Genomic DNA, 5,648 nt, shown 5'->3' on the forward strand with positions numbered 1-5,648 from the left:
TGGCAACTATCTAAATAGCATTACATTATATTAGGTATTACAAGTAATCTAGAGATGATTTAAAGTATGTGGGAGGATGTGGGTAGGCTATATGCAAATACTATTGAAACTGTGCAACTCATATTGGGACTTGAACCCACGTACCTGGACTTGAACCCTGCCAAAACCCAGATTGGGACTTGAACCCACGATCTTTTAATTGAGATCACATACCTGGTTTCAGGACTTAATGAAGCTCAGCTTCTTGATGTCTCCTCGCAGAAAGAATTCAGTGAGAGACAAAGGGATAGATAAGAAGTAGATTTATTTAGAGAGAAACACACTCCACAGACAGCATGGGCATCTCAGAAGGCAAGAGGCCCTGAAATATGGCGTGGTTAGTTTTTATGGACTGGGTAATTTCATAGGCTAACGAGTGGGAGGATTATTACAACTATTTTGAGGAAGGGGCAGGGATTTCCAGAAATAGGACCACTGCCCACTTTTTGGCCTTTTATGGTTAGCCTCAGAACTGTCATGGCACTGGTGGGTATGTTATTTAGATGCTAACATATTACAAGGAGCATATAATGAGGCTCAAGGTCCACTGGAAGTTGAATCTTCTGCCACCTTGGACCTAATCGGTTCTAACAAGTTTTTGTCATGTCCTATTGCTATGTCATTCTTTTAAAGGTTGTGCCCTGCCCCCTTCCCTCCTGTTTCACTATGCCACTCTATAAGGAACTTGAACATCTGCAGATTTTGGTATCGGGGTCCTGAAACCAATCCTTCCAGGATACCAAGGGATAACTGTATAGTCACACTACTGTTTTAAAGCCACTTGGAATAATTCCTCTCTATGTGATTACGCTACTAACTCAAGAGGCATAGGTTTATTTGTTTCATTTTGCTCTTTTTTTTCCTTCCAGTTTTATTGAGCTATAACTGTGCTATAATTGACATACAGCACTGTGTAGGTTTAAGTTGTATGGCATAATGATGTGACTTACATACATTATGAAGTGATCACCATAATAAGTTTAGTGAACATCCATCATCTCAAGTAGATACAACATTAAAGAAATAGAAAAAAAAGTTTTTTCCACGTGATGAGAAGTCTTAGGATATATAACATACAGCAGTGACTCTTTAGATATTTTTTAACATTAATTTTGTTTTAGAATTATGTAAAATGTTTACAAGTTTCAAAGTCAAGTCTCTGAAGGTTGTCATAGTCAGTTGTCTAAGACCTGCAGCTTCCACCTTGTTCTCTCTCTCCTTCACTCCATATCCAGCTTTTATTCCCAGCTGATGACACAGTTGACCAATAGTGGCCTCCTGCCACCACTGATGCTCAGCGGCAGACCCAGTGGCATCCTCTACACAGAGGAAACAGCTTCCCACAGACCTCCTGCAGCTTCGCCTGTGGTTGCATTTCACAGCTGGACCAACTTGGTTTCTCAGAGTGGCTAGTGCCTCCTCTGATGCTCTTACTCCTCTTCTGGTCTCTGTCTTCCCCAGCTCCTTCCACAATTGTACAAAGCGAATTACCATCAAAAAGCCTCCATCCCGGACTTCCCTGGTGGTCCAGTGGTTAAGAATCTGCCTGCTAATACAGGGGAGATGGGTTCAAGCCCTGGTCCAGGAAGATCCCACATGCCATGGGGCAACTAAGCTCATGCGCCACAACTACTTAGCCTGAGCTCTGGAGCCCGTGAGCCACAACTACTGAGCCCACTCAGCACAACTACTGAAGCATGCATGCCTAGAGCCCGTGCTCCACAACAAGAGAAGCCACCGCAATGAGAAGCCCGCGCTACGCAACAAAGAGTAGCCCCCGCTCGCCGCAACTAGAGAAAGCCCGTGCACAGCAACAAAGATCCAGCGCAGCCCAAATAAATAAATTAATTAATTAAAATTTTTTTAAAAGCCTCCATACCACAACCTCAAAGTGATTCTGTTCCCCAACGGAATCCTGACTGACACCTGACTGATACAACAACTTTTTTGTTTTTGTTGCTTACCCTTATATTGTTTAATTCAATCATATGTATATAATTTTTTCTCCCTTTCCTACAGTAGCATACTATACACACTTTTCTCACATTGTCTTTTTTTAGTAACAACTTTATGGAGATCTAAGCTACATATTGTACAATTCACTCATTTAAGTGTACAATGCAATGGTTTTCATGTGTAATCATCACCAGTAAATTTTAGAACATTTTCATCACCCAAAAAAAGAAACCCCATACCCGCATACCCTACAGTTTTCCTTCCCCTCCCCAGTATTCCCATCCCCCAATAGCCCCAGGCAACCACTAATCTACTTTCTGTCTCTACAGATTTGCCTATTCTGGACACCTACCTTGCTTTATTTACAGAACAGCTCACCTCATCCATCTCTCTGCAGTAATACAAGCTCTTTCTTATTCCTTTTGCAGCCTCAGAGTCCTCCAGCATGTGGTTTATTCAACCAGTTCCTGCTGATGGGTGTTTGCCCTGTTTCCAGTCTTTTGCTATTACAATAGCGTTATGGTGAGTAGCCTCTTGCAAGCATCATTTGGTATTTTTTAAACCAGTGCATCTAAAGTATCTATTCTTAGAAGTGGATTTCTGGGTCAGAGGGTCAATACACACTACACACGCGATTTTGCTAGCTATTGCCAGATGCCCTACGTAGGGATCTACACTATTTTGCACTCCCATCAGCAATGTATGAAAGTGTTTCCTCACAGCCTTCCCAACAGAACTTGTCCAACTTGGATTTTTGCCAAGCTGATAGGTAAGAAATGCTAACTCAGTGTAATTTTAATTTGCATTTCTATCATTACGAGCAAAGTCTTTTTCTATGTTTAAGAAACATTTTCTTTTTTTCGGCGAACAATCTGTTCTTACCTCTAGCTCATTTTTCTTTATGACTGTTGGCCTTTTTCTTTTCTTCAAATTTTTATTTATTTACTTTTGGCTGCGTTGGGTCTTCGTTGCTGCGCACAGTCTTGCTCCGCTGCATGTGGGATCTTCCCGGACCAGGGCTTGAACTCGTGTCCCCTGCATTGGCAGATGGATTCTTAACCACTGTGCCACCAGGGAAGTCCCGGCCTTTTTCTTAACAGAATTTTAGAGCAACTTTTATTTCTTGTCTTATTAATACCATTTGTTTATTACTAAAGAAAAATTAAAATGCAAACAAGGAAAAAACTACCCACAATTCATCTACCCAAAGATGCCACTGTCAGTCACTTGCTATATATATTAGGTTAGCCCCTTTCTAACAACAACAAGTGCACACGCACGCACACAAGCACACACAGTGGTAAAATATTGGCTGATCTTGTGCCAGCCCTTGGGAGCCAGAATCTTTATTGGTTTCCTCTCTACTAAGAGCATTACCCCTGTGAGGGGAGAGAGGCCCGGAGTGTGTGCAGGAGGGAGAAGAAGGGAGTGGCAGAAGGTACTGGCAAGTGGGGACAGGAGTGGCCAGTGGGCAGCCCCTGGAGAGGAGCCTGTACTGAGTGGGCAGTTTGATTGTGGGTGGGAAGGAGCATTACCCCTCTCCTAGAATTGCTCCCCCAAAGCAGGAGGATGGGTGGAGGTGCAGGAGCACAGGGACGGAACTGAGCTCCAGTCCAGTTCTGAGCTGCCGGGCCATGTGACCCTGGACAAGTCTCTCCCTGGCTCTTCATAAGGAAATAGGCATGGATGGTCTTTCAGGTCCCTGCCCACTGAAGCATTATATCAAGAAGGCATGAATAATTCATTATAAGACAGCATTGATTAACGACACGACACAAAGGGAGGCAGAGCTGGATATTTTTCAGGCCTCTGAGCACCCCTCTAAACTCACAAACCTTGGACCACCCCCCACACCCCCAGCACTTGTGTACCCATGTCTACCTGGGTCCAGTCCCAGCTCTGCCTCTCTAGATGTCTGACTCTGGGAAAATCACTAAATCTCAGTTTCTTCCCTCAATTTCTTCATCTGTGGGTGATACCTTTTTTTTTTTTTTTTTTGGTACGCGGGTCTCTCACTGTTGTGGCCTCTCCCGTTGCGGAGCACAGGCTCCGGACGCGCAGGCTCAGCGGCCATGGCTCACGGGCCCAGCCGCTCCGCGGCATGTGGGATCTTCCTGGACCGGGCACGAACCCGTGTCCCCCGCATCAGCAGGCGGATTCTTAACCACTGCGCCATTAGGGAAGCCCTGGATGCTACCTTTTTATAGGGCCATTTCAAAATGCCTAGAGCAGTCAGTCCCTTGCACGCAGTGAGTGTCCCATTATGGTGGTGATTACTATCTTGTTCTCCACCTGCCACCTGGATCATCCCATTGAGTCACCTTACAACCCAAGTGCTAGTAAATCTAAGCTCCATTTTACAGAGGAGACAGGTGAAGTTCAGAAAGGTTAATGACTCGCCCAGAGACACACTGCAAGCAACTGAAGAGTTCAGAGTGGGCTTCTCCAAAGGCGAACTCAGTGGTCCCCAAGGCACCGCAGCCAGTGCTGGTCCCGGGCAGGGCCGCGGGAGCGGCTGCAGATGAGGCCCGAGGACGTCCTTCGGGCCAGCTTCCGCTGGGCACCCCGACTCTAGGGAGCAGCTCTGTCGTCAGGAAGGAAAGCGATTTGGGGGAAAACCTCAGAAAACAGAGCAAGCAAGTCCCCCTGTACGGAGTAGACGGACGAGAGAATTACCTCGCGCGTAGGTGCCCGGCTTCCAGAAGCGGCGCCTCCTCCCGGAACTCCGCCGGGGGTGGGCGGAGCCGGTTTGGCTCATCTGCAGTTCCTGTTTTGGACACACTGGGGAGCCAGAGCCGGCAAAGAGCCGCAGTCGGGAAATACCGTAATTCCCTCCAGTGTGCGCATACGTAATCTGTTCCCATCACCAGAGAGGCTGATGGACACAGGCTGTAGTCTGACCTGAGGTTGGCTATGTCCTCCGGTGAAGGAGGAGGCTCTCCCTGCTGGGTCCTCCACTCCGGGCTTCCTGCTGCTCTGCTTTATGAGGCTTTCCCTAGAACTTCCAGTGAAGGTCCTTGAACGCCAGGCTAAGGACTTGGGTGAGGCCGGGGTGAGGAAGAAAGAGTTGCGGCAGAGATGTTAGTAATGTGGGGTTAACTGCCAGTTTAATTCCCACTCCCCTTATTTCCCACTTCACAAGGACCTGTCAGAGAGCCTCAGGCCTTTCTTAACCTGAGGGAAAAGACAGAATGACTTTATTCACACAGAACTTTTGGGAATTACTATGGGTTCCTGTCAGAGTGATGTGCATTTAGAAAAATGTAGAATGTGGCAAATGCTTAACCCAAAAGAACTTCTGAAGGCCTAATTTCTGAAGGAGGTGTTTGCTTGGAGAAGGGATGGGATAGGATGACCTGGCATTCCTGGGTTGGGAAATGAGGCAGCTTCGTGTGGTCTGGGCACCAGAGCAGTGGCAGGGGCCAGCCTGCTGTGAAAGCCCAGTCCACCTGGACAGTGGGGTCTGGGTCCTAGGCCTCTGGAAGGAGGACACCCAGCCCTGGGAAGAGTCCATAGGCAAGTGCCCACAGCCCAGGGCTCTGTCAGCCCAGCCAGCATGGCACAGGATGTGGGGCAGGAGGCTGGGGGTAGAGATGATGGGGGAAACACAGCAAAGAGGAAGGGAAAGGCATTTAAGAGCTGGGAGGATGGAG

At 47.1% G+C, this 5,648-nt stretch overlaps 1 long non-coding RNA gene across 1 annotated transcript; it reads right to left on the minus strand.

Moving 5' to 3' along the window:
- Positions 1–287: 287 nt before the first annotated feature.
- Positions 288–4,718, minus strand: LOC136793836 (uncharacterized). Its single transcript, XR_010839784.1, has 3 exons — positions 4,672–4,718; positions 2,878–3,030; positions 288–1,588 (listed from the first exon to the last, which is right to left on the minus strand). It is a non-coding gene; the product is annotated as an uncharacterized lncRNA (long non-coding RNA).
- Between the last annotated feature and the right edge of the window lie 930 nt (positions 4,719–5,648).

This window comes from Kogia breviceps, chromosome 3 (genome assembly GCF_026419965.1).
Source record: "Kogia breviceps isolate mKogBre1 chromosome 3, mKogBre1 haplotype 1, whole genome shotgun sequence".
Lineage (NCBI taxonomy): Eukaryota > Metazoa > Chordata > Mammalia > Artiodactyla > Physeteridae > Kogia > Kogia breviceps.